Consider the following 9,003-nt stretch of genomic DNA (forward strand, 5'->3'; position numbering starts at 1 on the left):
CTTTGATATATAATCTATCTCCCCCCATGGGCCGACTTGTAACCAATATAGAGGTTTAAGTATGCTCACTGACAGTGGGGTTTACTTCTTGGTCTTTTTGAGAACAGAACTAGTGTTTTCATATTTGATGCGAAGAAACCTACAGATACACATAAAATACATGCACACACACATGTTTACATGTATATGTGAGCCAGGATGGATACATACAAATATGTATTTAAAAAAAATAAGAGTTTATGCTGATACCCCAACTTATATCCACATGAATACTTGACTCCAGTTTTATGCCTGAATATTTTTTTCTCCACAGTGAGAAGCATGGCTACCATAGTCAGCACCCTGGATTTTAGGTACAGCTCAGTGGGAAGGTGCTCCCTGGCACGTGCGGGTTCCTGAATATGACCCTCAGAACCTCAAACTGAGTAAATATGTAAAATGAGATGCAAAATAAACAAGACACTTATTCATCTGTTTAATTCAATATGATGGAAAATATTTGAGAATTGCTTCCCCTATATCACTGTAATCAGCACAAATACCAAAACCAACATGGAACTCACTGCTAATGTTTCCTTATGAACCACCCCACACTGCCAGGGAGACAGGTCATCTAGTGAAAAGTTATAGCTATTAATCATTTCAGTAAATCATTCTATGGGTTAACTTTCTGCTGTCTTTCTTCCCTCCCCACACCTCCCTTTTCTTTATTCTCTTTGGTTATGATTCCTGTGTAATCAGGATTAAAACTTGTTTCCCATCCTTTTATTCGGGGGGTGGTCTTTTTGAGACAGTCTCCCTGCACCAGCATGCCAGCCTGAATTCCCTCTTTCGATTAGATTCATTTCCATCTTATGGATTTAAAGTCACTGCCATAATTTCACAGTAAAAAAAATGTGTATTTAAAAAGATGACATCTGAGTACACGAGACACACAAACTTGACTCAATAGACCTGAACATATATGACAAAATGCATGAAGTCCTGTGGGCTGGATATGGGAGGCTGTAGCTGAGGAAGGGGAGTGGCTAAGTATGGTTAAGATACATTGTTTTAAAAATATTTTATTAGAGTATTTTTGCATTGCATATAATAAATCTTAATCAAATTTAGACCATCTGCAAGAAGTCAATAAAAACATATCTAAAAAATAAAATAAAGATATGAAGGGCTGGAGAGATGGCTCAGTGTTTAACAGCACTGACTGAGCTTGCAGAGGACCCACGTTCAATTCCCAGCACCCACATAGTGGCTACGAACTGTCCTCTTAACTCCAGTTCCAGGGGAATCCGAAGCCGTCTTCCAACCTCCATGGCATTGCATGACATGGGTGCACTCACATACATGCAAGGCAATACACTCATACACAAAAAATAAAAATAATAAAATATTTTAAAGAATAAAATAAAGATATGATCCAAAGAGTGCCATTGCTTCTGATTTTCCATTAGTGAATATTTCAACTAACATCATTCTCTGTTTATACTTATGGCATTTATTTTTGAAATGGTTGCCAAGTCTATATTTCAATTTATTTTTCTTATACAGATATTACCTATTTTATTTTTTAATTTATTAATTTTCTCCTGGAAGTTGTGTTTTACCAGTTTAGAGAGTTCATCTTCACTTTGTTCTTCTATTATATAATGATCTCTCACACATATTTTCTATCACAATTTAATGGATGTTGTGTGCCTGGTTTATTTGGTTGGAATATTTTCTAATTAGATGCAATGTTTCAATAAAAGGGGATGTGTGACCGTATTTCTGTATTGTCGGTTTGTAGTTTCAGGATTAATTTCTAAAAGTCGGATTACGTTTGAAAGATAAATGGCACCAACAAATTGTTTAAGTAGTACTGAGTTCTTTAGTAGGTTTCCACCCATTTTCATGTCTCTACTAGCATAAGAAGAGTCTGCTTCATGAAAATGATCTGTTATATGTTGATGACAGTGAGCAAGCAATGACCACAGCCCACCCTCTTCTCCACTGAAGCCAAAATAACAGCAGAAACTGGGCTTTCACTTTGTAAATGACTAGTTCTTTGTCCAAATTAAAATGTGTGAATTTCTGACCATGAAAACTCTTCTGTGTTTGGAGAAATAAGAAGTGAAGTATTATTTACACTGTCTTAAAAATCTCTCATAGTTCAGTTTGTATTGCTAAATACTGAAGCATTAAGAATACTGGAAAGTTCTGACCTCTTTGGGTTCACATTTGTATGATAGCCTCATGAGGAAAAAGAATTTGGGCATTGGAGCCTGAAGAATCTTTAAATTGACTTCCAAACTGAAAACAAAGCAAGTAAAAAGCAAAAGCATATCTCTGAGGACTTTTCCACTAACGAATAACAAGCCATTAGCTGTTATTCACAGTAACAGCAGACTTTGATAAGACATACATGTTAACATTCTTTGTGCATTATATCTGTTCACCATACTCAGCTCATTCTATTCCTGGAGAACAGGATTGCTATCATTTACTAACAGTCATGATCCTTTTTATCGCCATTAATCTGATTTTGTTGGTATATTCTGTAGAAGATGACTAGCTGGTGAATATTGACAAATATGTATTAGATGAATATGACGACAGTAATCTTTTGAAACTAGAGAAGATAATTTTAAAGTCAAAATAGAAAAGAAATTAGAGAAGTTATTTTTGTGTGTTTTATTTATATCCGTTCAGTTGATTGTACTGGAAAAAATAATAAATGTTTTCCATAATTACCAATGTATTGCACTGCCCCATTGTGCATTTTAATTTCATGTTTAAGCAAAACATAGCAGTGATAATTTGCCTTCCTTTGTGTTTAGTCAAAAGGCAATTTATTTTATGCTAACTTATTTGACAACGCTGGCCCCTGTCTAGAACCTTCAAAGTATATTGGATGATGAACATTTCCAAATTACATGGTCTACAGTTCCTGTTTCCAGTACAGTTCCACCTGCTTTCAGAACCAATGAACTGCATTTGATGAGGCTGCATTAGGTACAAAATCTTCCTTTAGGTCCATAATTGAAACTGTTCTACCAAATCTGTTTCACTTAAGCAGTGAATAGTCACATTATTCTATCAGACACTGAGAAATAGCTGATGTAACCGTAGATATTTAACACTTGTGTTAAAATGCCATTTAACTCTCTTTCAGGATACAGATGAAATTCAATCCACTTATTCAGGGACAGTTCATAGTGGTTAAGTTCCTAGGTAAAAAACGGAATATTTCAATGGTTGCCATCTTTGAACTAGGATTCAGATATGAAGGGGCAACCAAAAAATGCAATTTACCAACACCTTTTCCATTCTAAAAGCAGGGATCAAAAAGGCTTAAGGTGGAGACTTTCCCCTACCCAGTCAGGCAGAGCTCTCGCCTATTGGGCCCCATTTTCCTCTAACAAGGACATAAGGAAGCATCTGTAGACTTAGAGAGGTTCAGACCAGTGATACTACACACAGACATCTCAACCAGGATTTTACAGTTTTCACACACCTGGCAGTTGGTTGATTTCTATAGCCAGGCCTTTGGTAGTAGCTGCCACCTTCTGCTTTTCTTAATTCTGTCCCAGAAGAAAACATCCCCTAGGCTTTCCTCAGAAGTACACGTTTACTCAAAATGGGAAAACGAAAAGGTGTTGTTTGTTCCCCAGTGAAATTAATGAGACATGCTGACGTGTAGGGCAGAATATTTGGTTTATTGAGGTGAATGTCAAAATACACTTAAAGAAAAGTGGGCTGTCATTAAAGGGAGACCAAAACAAGTGAATATAAAACTGATGAAAGTGGGCCAGTCTTTAGACTACATCTTCAAGTAATGCTAAAGGGACATTTGTGAACAACCCCTCTGGTGAAGTCACTGAGTTTCAAACACATGCTCCTTACTTATGCAATGTTATTCTCAAATGGAATGGTGCTGACAACTCCCAAAATGCAGAAAGAGCTTTTTCTAGGAATGACAAAGAGTAATAATTTTGTGCATGTAGCTGCAGGAACTAGACCGAATCATTCTTACTTTATCCATCCTCGTAGCCTTAAACTAGTGACAGAACTCTGCTCCCTTAACACAAGAAACAACAGCAAGGAATAATCTTTATGTCACCAATGACCAAATGAGAATATATTTTCAACTGAAGAAAACTATTCCAAAAATTAAACTTTAAAGGAAGTTGTATATTGTCCACTCAGTGTAGACTCTTTTAGTCTTTGAGTTATGATTCTTGCATATCCTATATATTCTTTTTTAAAAAATAATTGCTAACTTATTCTTTGATAATTACATCTAAGTGTATAATATATTTTGAGCATATTAAACCCTTTAGCCTGTATCTTCTTAAGTGATACTATGTTTGTAATGTTGTTCAGACACAATAGCAATTAAACATAATATATTAGAAGTTCTGTTAAATTGAATTCCATGATTTAATATGAGGGAGGAAATATAGGCCAATTATTTTTAATCTTTCATATCTTAAATACCATGTCTCAGTAAGTAGTCAATTAATGCAGACCAAGTTGTATGATCAAGGACAATTAATTTGGATGTGAAACCTCTATACAGCATATACAATATCAAAAATATTGATTAAAAAAATTAAACAAGAAAACTTTAAGATTATCCCAACATTATCCAACCCTAATAAAACTAACTCCTGATATTAAAGAACAATAAAAATACATAAAATATAAAGAACACGGTAAGTTACAGGAGGATCTGGGAATGCAGCCTGAAACGGGGGTTCCCAAAGCACTTGGACAGTAAAAGCTAGAAAACCTAATCATGTTCTAGCCATCACAAGAGGAGTAAAAGAGAAAGCTGAAGGTAATAACTCATAAAAGAAAACCATAAAACCTCTGACTTAATTCAAGAACACAAAAACTATTTTTTTTACTCCATTCCTTTAAGACTCCAGGTCTTTTTAAAAAATATTTATTTATTTTATGTGTATGTGTGTATTGCCTGCATGTAGGTAACTGCATCCATGTTGTACAATGCCCACGGAGGACAGAAGAGGCTGTCAGATGCCCTGGAACTGGAATTACAGACAGTTGTTAGCTGCCACATGGGTGCTGGGACTCCAGGTCTTTTGCAAGAACAGTTTTCTTATCTGCTGATCCATCTCTCCAGCCCCCATTCCTTTAAGTCCTAAATAAGTAAGCAGATATTTTCAGTACATCTCAAAGATTCCATGTTTATTTTGTTCTAGGCTTCCAATGAAATGGCCTGGTAATTTATGGATAGAAATGATGGTTCTTTAGCTTGGGGCACTGAAAAACTGGATTGACTTACAGTTCATGTAATTCTGCATTTATTGAACTTTCATCCATATAACTGTACATAATATATGTTCACAAACAAAAGGTTGTCAGAGTACCTTCCTGACATTTCCAGTTCCGGGGCTCAGGCATGTATCAGCAATAAAGTCTTCCATCAAGTATTCATTCTAAGGATCTACCAAAGGCTGCCCAGGTTTCTGTGCCATTCATGATTCAAATGGAATTATCTTTTAGTAAATTTTAAATTACTTATTGTATAATTATCACTATTTCTCTTAAGGTACTAGTCTTTTAATAATTGCATTTTCTTCCCTAATAAAGTATATTTATTTACTTCTTTAATTTTATTATTTCTGCCAACTTTGAACTCAATGGAAAGACTTATACCTTCCAAATATCCATAATAACTTTTATTCTTTGAGACAGGATCTCCCTATAGCCCCAGCTGGTTTGTAATTCACTATGTAGACCAGGCTGGCCCTGATCCCACAAGAATCTGCCTGCCTCTGCCTCTCAAGTGTAGGAATTAAAGTTGTGTGTCATCATGCCTAGTTATTAGTAATATGTTTTGTGCTTATTATTTATTGCTTAGTTGATTGAATGTGTGTTCCTTCAGTCTCTCATCATTTATAAATTGTTCCTTGTATCATATTTTCCATGAATATTTTTCTGTTGTTTGGCATTTCTGCTTCTAATTTCTTTCTCATTCTCTAGAACTATATGCTTAGAAACTACTTCAAGTCTATCAGTAATGGCGCATAATGAGCTTTTGTTTTTCATCAGTGGTAAAGAACCTAAGGATTTGTCAATAGTATCTCTATCTATCTCAACTTTAACAAATTTCTAAGACTTGTGAAAGTCACATGAGCTATGGAAAATAACCCTGAGCTGAAACATTTAAAATTTCAGTCTCAAAGACTCTACAAAATATGATCTTACTTTTGTTCATTTACCTGCATAAGGAATAGAACAGTATTAACACTTTAAAACTGGCAGTCTCTGTAGAGCTGTGGATAGTTCCCAGTACAAAGCTGGTGATAAATAGTATCGTGAACTGTAAACTATAATAATTCATTAAAATTATAAAGTTGGATTAGTCCTTCATGCTTTGTGCATTGGCTTATAAAAATGGTAACATGGATAATTTGTCATGCCATCATTTATAACTGATTTTAACTCAGTGACCATGAATTCACATAAAACCATAAGACTCAAATGAGGAAGTATTTCATAGGTGACATCTCATGCTATTACTAGGAGGCAAGTTGAGAAGGTTACAAATAGCCACATTAAAGTGGAGGATTGCCTAAGCCTTTGAAAAGAGGAAGAAGAATTTGATTATTTTATTAGAGAGAAGGTGAGAGGTCAGAAATAGAAAATAAAGAACAGGAAGCTCCGAAATGGAAAGCAAAGAGACAGGGAGTCGATTGGTTACAGAAAGCCTGTTCCAGATGGTCAGGGGAAGCGTGGGAGAAGGGTCTTCGGGGACAGATTCAGTCAGCTGAGACAGACGTAGACTGAAGACTATAAATCAAACACTGTTTTCCTTTGTTGGAGAAAATAACCCTCATAGAAACATTACTCTGTTCCTCGTGTCACATGCTAATGTTAACCTTTCCTTTGAAGATACGCTTAAAAGACCTTTTAAATCTTAACAGTTATATCAAAACAAAAAAAAAAGTTTTACAATTTAACCACATCCTTATAATTTCCTGGTAAAATAAGATTATAAATTGCTTGAATTAGCACTGTTGAAAGCCTTTGCCACACACAGGTAAGTTGTCACAGACCAATATTCTTTCAATAGAAGTCTGACCAAGTTTAGCAGAATCATTGAAAATTGTTTAGATACAATTAAGTTGAAAATCCTATAGCAATACAGTAAAAAGAAAAAAAAAGAATTATTTTTGCTTCATGGCACCATGATCATCCACTTAAGGGACCAGAGTTATTATCTCAGACATGGGCCTATGAAGGCAACTCAGTGGGTAAAAGTACTTTGCCAATGCAATCCTAATGACCTGAGTTCAATCCCTGTAACACACCTAAAGAAGCCAGATGTGGTGGTGTGTGTTTGTAATCCCAGAACTCTATAGCAAGATGGGAAGTGGAGACTGAAGAATTGCTGAGTAACTCTTGGGCCAGGTACTCTGGAGTACACAGCAGAAGGAAGAAAGACCTCGCCTGGACAAAACAGGATCATTAACTGACTTCTAAAACTTGTCTTCTGCCTGCCACATGCACTGTGGTGCATACACCTACACATACACACACACACACATACACACACACACACACACACTAACTAACCAAGTAACAATATATCTATCTCTATCTATCTATCTATCTATCTATCTATCTATCTATCTATCTATCTATCATCTATCTCTATCATCAATCTATCATCTATCTATCTATCTATCTATCTATCTATCTATCTATCTATCGTCATCTATCTATCATCTATCTACCTAGCTGTATCTATCATCTATTTATCATCTATCTATCATCTATCATCTATCATGTATCTAACTATCATCTATCTCCTCAGACAAGAGCACTACATTTGTAACAACTCAACATCCTCAAAGGCTCAAATCCTGGCTTTTCATTTTCTTTGCTGTTGCAGCAATTGAGTAAAGAATTTGCTGCCCTACATGGCAGGGATCTCAGCATCCTCTTATTTACTGTACTTACAGGCTATGTTCATACCATTCTTTTGGACATCTTTCTTGCTGTTCTTAAAGTTTGACATATAGTCTACTTGATATTCAAAAGCTTGGTGGAAGTCTACACAGAAATTTGTTTCTTTGGTTTTCATCTACTGACATTTCCTGCACATGTAGTCCTCCCTTTGCTTGTTACCATGCTAACTGAAAATTGTGCATATCAGAGACTTTACAATAGTTACCACAAAGTTGTACAAAATAGGCCACATTCCCAGGTTGCATAAATTTCAGTAAAGAAATATAAAATAAATTGAAGAATAGTTACATTATAAGCTAAAACTGAAAGATTTACAAAATAGTCAACATGCAATGAATAAGAAACTGCAGAGTACTTACCCTGAATAGGGCATCTGTATCAAACTTCTGCCTCACAATACTTAGGGATCATTACAGAGGAGGGGACCAAAGATTCTAAGAGTCAGAGGTGATAGATGACCACAAGAAAATAAAGTTTTCCAGATAACTGGTCAATTACTTATATGAACACACAAGAGTAGTGACAGCATGCTCAAGTCTCAGGCATGTTCAAACAAGAAAAAAAATCCTAGGATAGACATGAGGAAGTGGGTAAGAAGTTCCAACCACCTAAGGAAATTGTGACAACACATGGCTGTTGGCAGGGGCAGAGACAGTCTCTTTCAAACATTGGACTCTTGGTAGGTTAGACAGGCTCCTGTGAATAGACCCATACTGAAAAACATTTGGAGACACAAAGTAGACTTTATATGGTGTGTGTGTGTGTGTGTGTGTGTGTGTGTGTAAAATACATTATATTGGGTGGAGGGCAATAATGGGAAGTGGATAAGGGAGGAGATCTAAATACCTTCAAATTATATTGCATGAAAATCACAAAAAATCAATTGAAAAAGAAAAAATAAACCAAAACCAAGAATATTCACTTATTGAAAATAGCAATTATAAATACATTATATATTATATAAATATTTTGCATAAAACTTTTTCAAAAAATTAATGATAACCATAGTTTTATAATTTTCAT

Source organism: Nannospalax galili, unplaced genomic scaffold (assembly GCF_000622305.1).
Source record: "Nannospalax galili isolate Female #2095 unplaced genomic scaffold, S.galili_v1.0 scaffold128, whole genome shotgun sequence".
Lineage (NCBI taxonomy): Eukaryota > Metazoa > Chordata > Mammalia > Rodentia > Spalacidae > Nannospalax > Nannospalax galili.